The sequence below is a fragment of the Mustelus asterias genome, unplaced genomic scaffold, assembly GCF_964213995.1.
Source record: "Mustelus asterias unplaced genomic scaffold, sMusAst1.hap1.1 HAP1_SCAFFOLD_462, whole genome shotgun sequence".
Classification (NCBI taxonomy): domain Eukaryota; kingdom Metazoa; phylum Chordata; class Chondrichthyes; order Carcharhiniformes; family Triakidae; genus Mustelus; species Mustelus asterias.
In genome coordinates this window covers 317280-332141 of record NW_027590415.1, presented here as the reverse complement: position 1 = coordinate 332141, position 14862 = coordinate 317280, and the positions used below count along the sequence as shown (strand labels likewise).

At 44.1% G+C, this 14862-nt stretch overlaps 3 non-coding genes across 3 annotated transcripts; all 3 read left to right on the top strand.

Moving 5' to 3' along the window:
* Positions 1 to 424: 424 nt before the first annotated feature.
* On the top strand, positions 425 to 515 carry trnar-ucu (transfer RNA arginine (anticodon UCU)). The gene is given in 2 exon segments: positions 425 to 461; positions 480 to 515. It is a non-coding gene; the product is annotated as a tRNA-Arg (tRNA).
* A 9965-nt stretch (positions 516 to 10480) lies between these two features.
* Positions 10481 to 10552, top strand: trnad-guc (transfer RNA aspartic acid (anticodon GUC)). The gene has a single exon. It is a non-coding gene; the product is annotated as a tRNA-Asp (tRNA).
* A 1861-nt stretch (positions 10553 to 12413) lies between these two features.
* Positions 12414 to 12502, top strand: trnar-ucg (transfer RNA arginine (anticodon UCG)). Its single transcript is given in 2 exon segments — positions 12414 to 12450; positions 12467 to 12502. It is a non-coding gene; the product is annotated as a tRNA-Arg (tRNA).
* The last annotated feature ends 2360 nt before the right edge of the window (positions 12503 to 14862 follow it).

Below are 14862 nucleotides of genomic sequence, written 5' to 3'. Positions count from 1 at the left end.
AGTGTTGCCTCACCTGCTGAGCATTTGCAGCATTTTCTGTTTTTGCTTCGGATTTCCAACTTCCCGCTTTGCGTTGTGTTCTGTGTAGATATTTTACTGCAATTGATCCGCTCTGTGACAGACGGAGCAGAATGTGTCGCCCAACTATGAAGCCTGCGAGATTACACTCCAGGCTGTTGAAGAGAATGAGGAGGAGAGGAAGGGAGGATCATTCCGTCATGGACAGATTTCCTGTATAAAAGAGATAAAGGTCTGTATTTCCACAGTTGTTTTAACAGACATAAGATGTCCCAACATGACTTGCAATCAGCGACGTTCCTCCTAACTGTTACTACGTTTTAAATACGAGATTTGTGAACTTATCAGTAGTTTCTACATTGTCAAGAATCCACATATGGACCTGTAAATTAATCTATTGGCACGTGGCTCTGTGGCGCAATGGATAGCGCGTTGGACTTCTAAATAAGGGCAAGTTAGCCATTCAAAGGCTGTGGGTTCGAGTCCCACCAGAGTCGGATTTTGGTATCAGATTAGTAGCAAACGGTTTGCTTCTTCTTTGATGTGATTCAGTTTCGGCACCGACATTTTCTGCTCTGCCACCTTTCCGTGCTGTTCCTGTTGACTCGGCTCCCAGGAAAACCACTGACTCGAGAAGAAAACGCAAACCCCAGTGGCTTTCTTAAAGTGTGACACAACATTCGCTGGTTGCTTTAGAAGGAGTACCATAATTTTCAATCAGATATTTCGTTTCTTTTGGAAGATAAACAAGATAAAAAAATTCACACGCAGTAACAACTTATAAATAACTACAATCATTAAATAAATATCAGTGCCCTGCAGCGTGGTGGTGTTATCTTGATGTGTCTGCTGCGCTTGCCCTGCTCGGCTGTAGTGGCCGTGGGTTTGGAAGGTGCTGGCAAAGGAGTCTTGCTGTGTTATAAGACCATAAGACCATAAGACCATAAGACATAGGAGCGGAAGTAAGGCCATTCGGCCCATCGAGTCCACTCCACCATTCAATCATGGTTGATTTCAACTCCATTTACCCGCTCTCTCCCCATAGCCCTTAATTCCTCGAGAAATCAAGAATTTATCAATTTCTGTCTTGAAGACGCTCAACGTCTCGGCCTCCACAGCCCTCTGTGGCAATGAATTCCACAGACCCACCACTCTCTGGCTGAAGAAATTTCTCCTCATCTCTGTTCTAAAGTGACTCCCTTTTATTCTAAGGCTGTGCCCCCGCGTCCTAGTCTCCCCTGTTAATGGAAACAACTTCCCTACGTCCATCCTATCTAAGCCGTTCATTATCTTGTAAGTTTCTATCAGATCTCCCCTCAACCTCCTAAACTCCAATGAATATAATCCCACGATCTTCAGACGTTCATCGTATGTCAGGCCTACCATTCCTGGGATCATCCGTGTGAATCTCCGCTGGACCCGCTCCAGTGCCAGTATGTCCTTCCTGAGGTGTGGGGCCCAAAATTGCTCACAGTACTCCAAATGGGGCCTAACCAGTGCTTTATAAAGCCTCAGAAGTACATCCCTGCTTTTGTATTCCAAGCCTCTTGAGATAAATGACAACATTACATTTGCTTTCTTAATTACGGACTCAACCTGCAAGTTTACCTTTAGAGAATCCTGGACTAGGACTCCCAAGTCCCTTTGCACTTTAGCATTATGAATTTTGTCACCGTTTAGAAAATAGTCCATGCCTCTATTCTTTTTTCCAAAGTGTACGACCTCGCACTTGCCCACGTTGAATTTCATCAGCCACTTCTTGGACCACTCTCCTAAACTGTCTAAATCTTTCTGCAGCCTCCCCACCTCCTCAATACTACCTGCCCCTCCACCTATCTTTGTATCATCGGCAAACTTGGCCAGAATGCTCCCAGTCCCGTCATCTAGATCGTTAATATATAAAGAGAACAGCTGTGGCCCCAACACTGAACCCTGCGGGACACCACTTGTCACCGGTTGCCATTCTGAGAAAGAACCTTTTATCCCAACTCTCTGCCTTCTGTCTGACAGCCAATCGTCAATCCATGTTAGTACCTTGCCTCGAATACCATGGGCCCTTATTTTACTCAGCAGTCTCCCGTGAGGCACCTTGTCAAAGGCTGCAGTTCATCTTGTAGGTGGGGCACACTGCTGCCATTGTGTGTCGGTAGTGGAGGGAGTGAACGTTTATGCATAAGAAGCGAATGAAGTGGGATGTTTTGAGCTGGATAGTGCCAAACGTCTGGAGTGCTGTTCAAGTTTCATTCACCCAGGAAACCAGGTGCTCCGGTTTCCTCCCAAAAGATGAGCAGGTTGGTGGATTGGCCATGCTAGATTACCCCTTGGTCCCCAAGGTGTTTGTATAGGCAGATTAGTGTGGTGCATGCGTGGCGCCGCGGGGAAAGGTCCTGGGTGCGATTCTCTGTCGGAGAGTCGGTACAGACTCGATGAGCAGAATGGTCTCCTTCAGCACTGTCGCGATTGTATGATTCTAAGGTCATTTGGCTGTGTTAGAAATTCTCTGTGGGGAAAAAAATGGAAAGCTGTGTTTGTAGAACTTACACCATTGGGTTTATTGCAAAGTAAATGTTTTTTTTATTGCAACATGATGAAAATACTTGGATTTTGTAAATAAACAGTCGGGATATTCGTGGGGAGTCTCGAAATATGCTTTTGTTTCATCTTTGTAGACCATCCACTGTGAAGGGAAGATAATATTGCCGAGGAAGAAAACGGCATTGTGACTTGCACAATTGCAAATATCACGTGAAAGAAATCCAGGCTTAACTGGGATTTGAAGGCCAGACCACCTGTGTAGGAGAAACGCGCTTTAAACAACTAAACCACACAGGCTCTCTGTAAGGTCAAATGCTGGAAAAACCTTCTCGATCTTGTGGTATTTGTGAAAACTAGTGATACTAACAGTGCATATGCACACTGATTTGAAACCAGGATATGCCTGCTACTACGCAGGCGCTTTAACCAACTTTGCCACAGAGCCTGACATTGCTACCCGTGGTACAGCGGAATGCTGGAAATATGTTCCAGATCTGGTGGTATTTGTGAAAAAAGAGATACGACCAGTACTGGAAAGTATCCGGGAAAATAGAGATAGTTCACATTTCAGATGCAGACCTTACACGGGAACGGCCGTTTCTCTCTCCACAGATGCGATGTGATCTCGGATAGATTATTAAAAGAAAAATAATTGAATCCTACAGCGGCCCATCGAAACTGCACAGATTTCCCTGCAAACCTTTCAAATCTGCCTTTCCCCGACAGTGAACAAGCACATCAGCGGGAATCGCACACATGACTCAGTGAAACTCTTCCGCTAAACATTGAGCGGTTTATCGTGAGCTGGTTCTATTTACTGTTTTCAGAAACACATCTGGTATAAAAGTAGCCGTGTTCGGGGTGTGATTCATGCACACAGTTTTCTGCTCTGAAGGCAGACAGGCCCCTTCTGTGGCGCGAGATGACTTTCATTAAATACTTCATTCATACGAGATATGTTTGTCGCTGACCCGGGAAGAATATATTCTCCAAATTAATCACCTTTGAGTAATTGGCGATGAATTCATTCTGGAGCCACTGCAGTTCATGTTGTGTGTGCGCGCACACACTGCTGTTCGGGAGGGATTTCTCGGATTGTGAACCATCGGAACGGCAATATGTTGCCAAGTCAGGATGATGTGCGTCTCGGAGTGGAACTTCGAGGTCGTCGTTGTTTCTCTGCATCTGCTGGCCTTGTGTTGCAAGGTGAGAGATTTCCCTGGGTTCGGATGGTGCCTCGCGAAGAAACAAATCGTGAACGCAGCGCCTTAGACCGCTCGGCCACCCAGACTATAGGCCAAAGTGTAAAATCTCTGCCCAAATCGATTTGAATTCCATCTTTATTGTTATGACATTTAAAACTCTGTCTCCCCATTGACTGATTGACGGTAAACTGATCACTTATTTTAAGGTTCACGGACCAAGGTGAAGGTAAGACTCAGAGTTCCACAGGTTTAAGGGCTGAATAGTCCAGCACCATTCCATATTCTTCATACAAATGAGAAACTCGAGCTGGCAATCGATTCAAATCAGGACACTAGCTTTGGGTAGAGGTTTGCCACCATGAAAACATGTGGTTTCAGAAGCTCCAAAACAGACGTCAGCTTCATTTGCGGCATTAGTGGCAGATTTTGCCTTTCCAGAATCGGTCGTTCCGCCATGAAAATTAGTGCCGGGCTAGGTGGAATGGTCATGTTAAATTGTCCATTAGTATCAAGAGTATTAGTGTGTTAAATACGTGGGGTTACTGGGATAGGGCCTGCATGGGATTGTTGTTGGCACAGGCTCGATGGGTCGAATGGCCTTCTGTACTGTAGATTTTCTGTGAAGTTCGGGGCCGCAATTTCACTTCTCTGAGAATATTGATGACTGTTCTCTGATTGCATTACAACTTCTAACCAGTTAATGCCTGTTTAAGAACTGGCCTTGAATAGGGCTGACATTGAAACGGTTCATATTGAATTAGTTACAGCAAATTGATTATTTAAAAGGTGTTAATACAATGCTTTTAGAGACTGTCATAGATTTGTTCAGTAATTTTATGAATCTATTTGGAGCGGGTGCAGTTGGTCAGGATATTGCTTGGCCAGCTCCGCGGCAACAGTAGCTCCATTCCTGTCCAGATGTCTTGACGCAAACAGTAAATCCAATTTATTATTCACTGCTGCCATCTCTGGCTGAACGCGAGTTGTGCAACAAGGTCGCGATTCATTCAGAACCCTTTTGGATTGGAGTGAAATCACATCAACATGGTTCTTGCCGACGAAAATGACTGCAAAACATGATATTAATCAAATTCCATGTTCCAGAGATCTGCTTTCTGATTGGGCGATCCTGCTCACCCCGATCTATGGAAAATGTAAGACTCCCAGAAATGCAATGTCGGCTATTGGATTCCATAATCTCTGATTTCTATGCCACTTCGTTGCTTGTTTGTTCATTCCGTAAATACAGAGGGAGTGGCAGAGCCAGGTGAGCGATGGTGGTGCAGTGGTGACTGTGCGAGCATTTGACCGAGTGCCAGTTCCTGACCATCACAGTGGTGACTCATTTAAGTAGCAATCGCATTCAGAACAGAAGCGGGTCACTCCTAAAACTAAATTCACTGAATATTCTTAGTATCAATGAGTTACGAACGGAAAATCCAGCTGCAATTTGCTTCAATGTTTCAATGCAACAACAGGCCTCAATCCATGAGTTCTCAGTCAGAAACAACAGTAAAAAAGGTAAGTTAAACAGTCCGGAAATACGATGCAAGCCAAGTTCAGTTTCCAAACTGTGCTATGGACACGCCTGGTGTGTGATGAAATCAGCAACTCAGGTAGTTCTGTAATTATATCTAATGAAAATGACGAGTCCTGCAGTAGAGCAAGTGATAGTGATATAGTGGTGAGCATAGCTCCCTTCCAAACAGTTGGCCCGTGTTCGATTCCCGTCTTTTGCATTGATCATTTATTAAGAACTTTATCCACTGTCTCTTGCGTTTCAAAGCATGTGGGCACAAACAGTTCGACTCAATATTTGCCGCTCATGAAATGAAATTGATTTAAATGTTTCAATTTTATTTTTTTCGGACGTTAAATTCGGCTTCAATTTCTATATACTGAAGAAAAATATTGAAATAAACTAAAAGTCTCTCAACTAATAAATGAATTCTCAATCAAAGAACAAAGAACAAATAACAAAGAACAGTACAGCACAGGAAACAGGCCCTTCGGCCATCCAAGCCTGTGCCGCTCCATGGTCCAACTAGACCAATCGTTTGTATCCCTCCATTCCCAGGCTGCTCATGTGACTATTAAGGTAAGTCTTAAACGATGTCAGCGTGCCTGCCTCCACCACCCTACTTGGCAGCGCATTCCAGGCCCCCACCACCCTCTGTGTAAAAAACATCCCTCTAATATCTGAGTTATACTTCGCCCCTCTCACCCTGGGCCCGTGACCCCTCGTGAACGTCACTTCTGATCGGGGAAAAAGCTTCCCACCATTCATCCTATCTATCCCCTTCATAATCTTGTACACCTCTATTAGATCTCCCCTCATTCTCCGTCTTTCCAGGGAGAACAACCCCAGTTTACCCAATCTCTCCTCATAGCTAAGACCCTCCATACCAGGCAACATCCTGGTAAACCTTCTCTGCACTTTCTCTAACGCCTCCACGTCCTTCTGGTAGTGCGGCGACCAGAACTGGACGCAGTACTCCAAATGTGGCCTAACCAGCGTTCTATACAGCTGCATCATCAGACTCCAGCTTTTATACTCTATACCCCGTCCTATAAAGGCAAGCATACCATATGCCTTCTTCACCACCTTCTCCACCTGTGTTGCCACCTTCAAGGATTTGTGGACTTGCACACCTAGGTCCCTCTGTGTTTCTATACTCCTGATGACTCTGCCATTTATTGTATAACTCATCCCAACATTATTTCTTCCAAAATGCATCACTTCACATTTATCCGGATTAAACTCCATCTGCCACCTCTCCGCCCAATTTTCCAGCCTATCTATATCCTGCTGTATTGCCCGACAATGCTCTTCGCTATCCGCAAGTCCAGCCATCTTCGTGTCATCCGCAAACTTGCTGATTACACCATTTACACCTTCTTCCAAATCATTTATATATATCACAAATAGCAGAGGTCCCAGTACAGAGTCCTGCGGAACACCACTGGTCACCGACATCCAGCCGGAAAAAGATCCTTCGACCACTACCCTCTGTCTCCTATGGCCAAGCCAGTTCTCCACCCATCTAGACACTTCTCCTTGTATCCCATGAGCCTTAACCTTCTTAACCAACCTGCCATGTGGGACTTTCAAAGAAAAAGATACCAAAAAGAGGGAGACGAACAGATTTCAGCTCAGACACTGCTCTGCATAATCTAGCTGCCTATTGAAGTTACTACAAATATTTCTGATTTGGGTAAATCATTCTAACAGGCAAACCTCTGTCGTGGCCGAGCAGTTGAGGTGTTGATCTCGACACCCAGTACGGATTCCACGCGCAGGGCAGAAACGTGTTCGCAGCGGTTCCCTTTGAAATGTTTAATTAGTTCTTCCAGGGCAGCCCATGAGAATGAATCGTAATTTTCAGTGGTCTTTTTTCTATAAAGATCTGGATCTGTGCTGTGGGCCGGGAGCAGGAAGTTGGTATTGCAATGGGCACCAGTGTGTTCTCACCTAGCATCTACAAGATGGGCCGAATGGCTTCTGTGCTGTAAATTCCATGAGAAAAATCATGGCGTGAGAGGAAAGAAACATAGCAGCAAAAGAGCAAAACGTGGTCTCATGTCAGAGTAAGATTCTTATGTAATGGCACATAAAACATAAGAAAAGCAAGTCACCAGAATACGTTGAATAAATGAGAATTTCAAAATGCTGCTTCGATTATATGACATCGTGTTCATTCAAACAAATTGCAACAAGCTGGGCGTCCGGTATTCCTGGTGAGAACAGTTTGGGAATGGAAGGAGCAGGTGAAACGTAGGGAGGAATAGTCATTGGAACGTTAGTGAAAGAGGTTTTTGAGAACAATAAGACATCAGTGGAAATTCCAAGTTAGAATTGATTTCAAAATTTCTGGATTAAATGGCCACTTTGCCAAGGATTCTAAACACGAGCGATAAATTGGTGGAATATATTCAGAGATTAGAGAATTTTGCAAACAAATCGATGTTTCTTTTAAAAATCGTCCAATAATTGGGGCCAGCACTAATATTTGCGGACGTGGAGTGAATTCTACCATGGCAGCTGGTGAAATTTAAATTCACTGATTTGATCAATCTGGAATTGAAAAACTGGTCTCAGTAATGGCCGCCTTGAAACTACCGTCGATTGTTATAAAACTTCATTTGGTTCACCAGTGCACTTTAGATAAATAAGTCTGCCCGCCTTGCCTGGTCTGGCGTACATCTGTCTCCAGACACAGAGCAATGTGGGTGACTCTTACTTGCCCTCTGAAGTGGCCGAGTAAGCCACTCTCAGTTGAAGGGCAATTAGGGAAAGGCAACAAATGTTGGTCCTGCAGGTGACACCCATAGCCCATAAAAAGTAGTGTCACTGAGAACAAAGGAAAGACCTGGTAAAGTTTTGACTGCTTGCATCTTTCTTTTCTTATAATGACAAGGCTGAGGGGTGGCCTGATGCTGGGCTTTAAATTATTGGAAGATTTTGAAAAAAATCATTTCGATAAAATGGACCAGAGAAGGGCAGAGAATAATGTATCTTACCCTCTCATACGTGTCGTTGATAGTTGGTATATACCTGGACTGCGTGAGGACGGATAATGGAACACATCACACCAACAATTCTGATCTATTTCCCTATTCGCTCAACAGATGATCTGCTCGCACTCGTGTTGATGTGGAAGTGCCGGCGTTGAAAAGGTGGACACAATAAGAATTCTCACAACACCAGGTTAAAGCTGGAATCACGAGCTTTAGGAGAGCTGCTCTTTCATCAGATGAGTTGAGGGAGGTTGACAAACACGACATCGATAGACACAAACACAATAGTACGATAATTACAGATTGGAGTGTGAACAATGGTTAGAATGCGAGACTTTTCAGGGAATCAATTCGTTAAAGACATAGAGAGCAAGGGTGGAGAGAGGGATAATCACCGGTTAAAGAGGTGTGAATTCTCTCAGATCAGGAGAGTATGAAGGATTTTTCAAATTCAGAGTGTATGGTGAGGGTTGTGTGTCCTGTGGCTTGAATCCAAGATCCCAGTTGAGGCTTTCCTCATGCATGTGGAACTTGCCTGTCTGTTTCTGCTCGGCGATTCTGCTTTGTCGTGTGTCCTGAAGACAACCGAAGATCGGAGGCTGAGTGCCCTTGACTGCGGAAGTGGTGCCCGATTGGAAGACAATACTGCAGCTTGGTGAGGCTGCACGCACTTTCCGATGGTCCAGTGATTAGGATTCGGCACTTTCACCGCCGTGGCCTGTGTTCGATTCCCAGTCAGGCAAGTTACTTTCCATTCCCAAAACAAAGGAACTTCTTCCCAAAAGAAATTAGGCATGTCAGCTATGACTCTCACCAACGTTTACAGATGCAACAAAGAAGCATTTTTTCTGATTCTATCACAGTTTGGTACGGATCCTGCTCTGCCGAATGCCGCAAGGAACTACAACATGTTATAAATGTAGCCCAATCCATCACGCAAAACAGCCTCCCATCAATTGACTCTGTCGACACTTATCGCTGCCTCGGCAAAACAGACAACATAATTAAGGACCCCACGCACCTCGGACATTCTTTCTTCCACCTTCTTCAGTCGGGAAAAAAGATACCTAAGCCAGAGATCCCGTACCAACCGACTCAAGAACAGCTTCTTCCCTGCTGCTGTCAGATTTCTGAATGGACTTGCCTTGCATTAAGTTGATCTTTCTCTACACCCTATCTATGACTGTAACACTACATTCTGCACTCTCTCGTTTCCTTCCCTATGAACGGAATGTTTTGTCTGTAGAGCGCACAAGAAGCAATAATTTTCACTGTATGGCTGATACATGTGACAAAAATAAATCAAATCAAATCAATTCAAATGAAACAACTGATCAGATCACATCAGACTCTGGCGAAAAGCTTGCGTTTGCGCTGCAGGGATTACGTGGTTCTATGTTGCAGACACTGCTTGGAAATCTGTTTTGTTTTCGAATCCGTGGCCGAACCATGGACAGTAGAGCTTTATTTGAGCTTCTTAAAATTATCATCGGAGACACAGAATAATTAATTACAACTTCATGAGTTCAGAATCGGGTTGGAAACTTGATTCATTTTCCAGTGGCTCACAGAGATATGCCCTGATAAGATTTTAACTGAGGCAGCTTTGAACAAATGAAACAATATCAAACAACTGATGAGACGGTAAAAGCCACAGAAATAATCTTTCCACGATTATGTGAGATTGGGGATGATAATTTCCGTTTTTGCTCAATCCGCACCTACCTCGGGCAAGACAGAAGACAATAGAATTAAAGAAAAGCATCTGAGCTGTAAAGCACTTTGGAAGTTCCAGCGGGTTGGAGAAAAAGACGTTTTTAGAGACAAGATAAAAGCAAAATACTTCCGATGCTGGAATCTGAAACAACAAATATCTCAGCATGTCTGACAGCATCTGTGGAGAGAGACCAGCTGAGATTGTCCAGCATGTTCAGGTTTCAAGACACGCCGTCTTTCCTCCAGAATTAATAAGAACATGCAGTTTGAAATGAACGGCAAACGCGCCTTTCTGTCTCCATCTGATTCTTGTTTTTTTCATGCATCCATCTCATTCTCTTTCCTGGTAATCCAAAAGTCGGTTGGTTAAAACCGCTGTTTGCTGCATTCAATGGTCCTCCGAATTGCGGAAAAGAACTGATCTCGTCAGAACTCAGTTGTCGCTCTGAAGGTGTAAGTGGCAAGTGTACAATATGCAAATCATCATTTCCTCGTTAGTATAGTGGTTAGTATCCCCGCCTGTCACGCGGGAGACCGGGGTTCAATTCCCCGACGAGGAGTTTATCGCATTTTTGTTATGTCAAGTTGTTGTTGAACAACCTGTGTTGCTCTCTGGCTTTGAAAATATAAAATAAAGACTGTCAAGGAAAGAAGCACTCAAAAATGCAAATCCTTACATTTTTACGGACACGTTTCGTGACCTGAGATCAACGTTCGTTCAATTCATCGGCATTTTGGCTCACATTTGATGTGGCGATACCAATGTTTGGGTGGGGTCCTTGAAGGTGGCAGATCATCTTGAGAGAGCAGTTAATGAAGCAAATATTTTCCTAAGTTGTCTGAATAGTCGATTGGATACATGCGTATGGAGGTCATGTTGAGCTTTTAAATACCCCAGATAGGCCTGATCTTGAGTACTGCAACCGCTTCTGGGCACCACATTTGACGAAGGTTGTGAAGGCATTGGAGAAGGTATTTGGACACAGCGTTTGATAGGCTTGAGGGGTGAATAGTCCAGCACCATTCAATATACCCACCTTTATAATCCCATGAGAAACTCGAGCTCGCAATTTCAGCAGTTGTTTGAAAAAAAGTTCCATCAACGAATGTAGACAGGCAGGAGGAGATACCTGTACCTCAATGATCAGACAACGTGGGAAATGACTTTTGTGTTCCGATGGTCAGTGTTCTGTGTGAAGCTGGGAGGGGTTTGACTTTTCCAATTAATTTGTAACCCTTCAGTTAGTTCTTTATGGAGCTGTTTCAAGGGGCGTTTCCGAGTCAGGAATGTTGGAAATGATCTTTAGTTTTCTGAATGTTACAAACCAAAGTCTCATCTGCTTCTCAGGAGGAATGCTCAGTGAGCTGGGGCAGGTCGAACAATTTCCTGTCCTTCCTTTGATTATCTCCAGGCTTGTGGGTAAGGTGCTTGTTGACAGGTGCAGTATTGCAGTGAGGAAAAAGAAAAAGAGAATGGGACAAAGTCACAAACTTGTTCGGCTGCAGGTTTTACTGAATGGAGTTTGTGTTTTTCACTTGGTGAGGGTCACTGACTGCATGTGATTGTGGAGTAGGCAGAGGATGGTGACACATGTCAGTGAACAGCCAAGTCTGAGGATAATAGCGAGAGTCATGCAATACAGAAGAGGCGCCTCAACTCATCAAGTCTGCACCGAGAAACCTACATTAAATCTATACCAATCCTACTTTCCAATACGTGGCCCATAGTCCTGAAAATTATGACATTTCAAGTGTTCATCCACATACTTTGTAAACTTAGTGACATTTTCCTGCCTCTACTATCTTCCCAGGCATTGCAATCCAGACTCTCACCAAGCATTGGATGAAAAAAATGTGTCCCTCAAATCCCCTCTAAACCTCCTGTCCCTCAACTTAAAATACTACCCCTTGTTATCAACACTGAAATTGAGAGGAACAGCTGCTTCCTATCCACCTTGTCCATAACCCTCATAATCTTATACACCTCATCAAGTCTCCCCTCAGCCTTCCTTGCTCTAAAGAAAACAACCCGAGCCTAAATAGTTTCCCTTCCAGTCAACATCCAGGTGAATGGCCTCTTCACCCTCTCCAGTGCAATCATATGCTTCCTATAGTGATTTGACCAGAACTGCAATCAGTACTTCAATTGTGGCCTCAGCAAATTTTTGTACAGCTCCAACATTGCCTTGCTGCTCTTGTAATCATACACTAATGCTCCATTCCTCACGCTCCATGTATCTTCACGACTCACAGAGTAAAAGGCTATTTCGATGTCGAAAAATATTACGTACGTTGCTGGAGCATTCCCTTGTATTTTCTGGGACCTGGGAATCTGTGGATCATCTTCGAATCGAATGAAAAATATCATTGTCACTGTACTTACTCACACGATGCTAACGTCAGCGGCGGTGACCATCAGTTGACCGTGTGGCCTAATGGATAAGGCGTCTGACTTCGGTATTTCTCATGGTGGCATCAGAAGATTGCAGGTTCGAATCCTGTCGCGGTTGCTTTATATAGAAATCTGGTGCATCTTCCTGGGAACCTCGTTCTTTCGTGTCAGATGAAGTCCACTTTTGCTTCCAAACATTGCAGCGCTCTTTCTCAGAATACATTTCCTTGTTATCTTGTCAATTAAATTCAGACTCATGCTAATAATTTTACCTCCGAACAATTCCACAGTATCTGTTTGAATTGGATAAATTATTGATTTTCTCAACTCGAAGCAAATGCTTTGTTTCAATCGGTTTAATGAAATTCTGTGGAGGGAATTCTAATCTGCTCGGAAGAGGTTTAATAATGAGCTGAATGAACTGATTTTGTTTACAGGGATGAAAGATCATGCCACTGGACTGGTAATCCAGAGGCCCGTACTAATGTTTGGGGACACGGAGTAAATCCCAACAAATTTAAATTCCCTGATTTAATACATAGAAACATGGATAGAAAACTGAAACAGGAGTAGGCCATTCAGCCAATCTATGTCTGGAATTGAAAGCAAGTCTCTGTAATGGCGGCCTTGAAAGTCCCGACGGCTGTTTTTCCACAGAAAACATCTTCACAGAAGGAACACACCTACACAACAGGGAAGAATGTGATACAACCACAGTGAAGATCTGTCAACGGCAGATCCCAGTTTCACAACAGAGAGAACAGCGACACAGCAGAGAGCACAGTTACGCAAAAGGAAATGCATTTCAAAACAGGGCCTATCTTTGTGGAACAAAAAACCCCGTTTCATACATAATCATTTTTTCCATCTCGGTAGCTTGCTGGTTTGCTCGGAATATTTTCTGTCTGTCATTGTGTGTGTGTCCTGACAGTCTCTTATTGAGTTTCTGTGTGTCTTTCTCTGTCTGTTACAGTCGGCGTGATGTTACGTGTTATTGTCCAGCCAGGGTGATCCTCCCAACACGTGAGTCTTATTTGAAATAAAAATACAATGAATAGTTTCCTCTCTCCCACGCAGTAGGAATAGGCAGGACGCGGGTGACATTCCGGAGCAGACTGGCAAAGCGGAAGGGCACTGGACCGATAACCCAGCGATCGCTGGATTGAAACCATCCTCTTGCTGTCATATTCTCGCTCACATCAAATAGAAACATTCGGCTGCTGCCCAATTTCCTCAACCGCTTGGTCGAAAACAGATTGTGATAAATGAAATTCAGTCTCATTATCCTTACTCTTTGCCTCATGTGGACGGTACGGTAGCACAGTGGTTAGAACTGCTGCTTCCTAGCTCCTGGGATCTGGGTTCAATTCGCAGCTTGGGTCACTGTCTGTGTGGAGTTTGCACATTCTTCTCGTGTCTGCGTGCGTTTCCTCCCACAGTCCAAAGATGTGCGGGTTAGGTTGATTGGCCATGCTAAAATTGCCCTTCAATGTCCTGAGATGCTTCGCTTAGAGGGGTTTGCGGGTAAATAATTAGGGATATGGGGGTAGGGCCTGGGTGGGATTGTGGTCGCTGCAGACTCGATGGCCTCGAATGGCTTCTTTCTGCACTGTAGGGGTTCTTTCTTTCTATGTGGCTGGACAGCTTATTCAGCCAAAAGCTCGCTGTCAATTCTTGTATCGATTGGGATTTTTCATGAAGGCCACGGCTTCTCAGCCTTGCTCCTCGCCTGAGGTGTGACTCCTTCGTTTAAATTACCACCAGTTAGCTATCCCCTTTCATGACACCGAGAAACATTTGGAACTGTGTACCTTGCCTTAACTTTACAAGCAATGTACGAATCAAATCCCTGACACGTTGTTCAAATGTAAAAGTGTGCAAACAAGTACTGAGCATGAGAACCGGAAGTATCCCTAAAATTTCATTCCTATCACAGTTTTGAGACTTTTCATTTCTGGAACAATCAACAAATGCAAAATCCAAAGACTGATGCAGAAAAGCTCCACGAGCCTGACGTGATTTAAACCCACAACCATTCTGATATCGAGTTAGACGCGCTACCTTTGCACCACAAGCTCACAGCATTTGGCGACATTTTACATCTGGTGAGTTCGGTGAGGGACAGGGACCAGTGAAGGGAACTGCCTCCCTCTATACTTTCTCGGGATTCACATCGAATGAAAGAGTAAGAGCGAACCAAAATTAATGGGAAAGTACAGAAACAACATTATCCTGCAGGAGAAATGTGTTCTTTGTCCCATGTGTTAAAATCACAAGAGGTGATCAGAAAGGTTATCATTGCATGATGAGATGGCCGAGTGGTTAAGGCGATGGACTGCTAATCTATTGTGCTCTGCACGCGTGGGTTCGAGTTCCTTCCTCGTTGATGATCCATTTTCTCTGCCCCTTCATTGAAGGGAAACTGATGTTTCGTTGTTATTTTGAGATTCACAGAACCAAGATGAAGTTTGGACACAA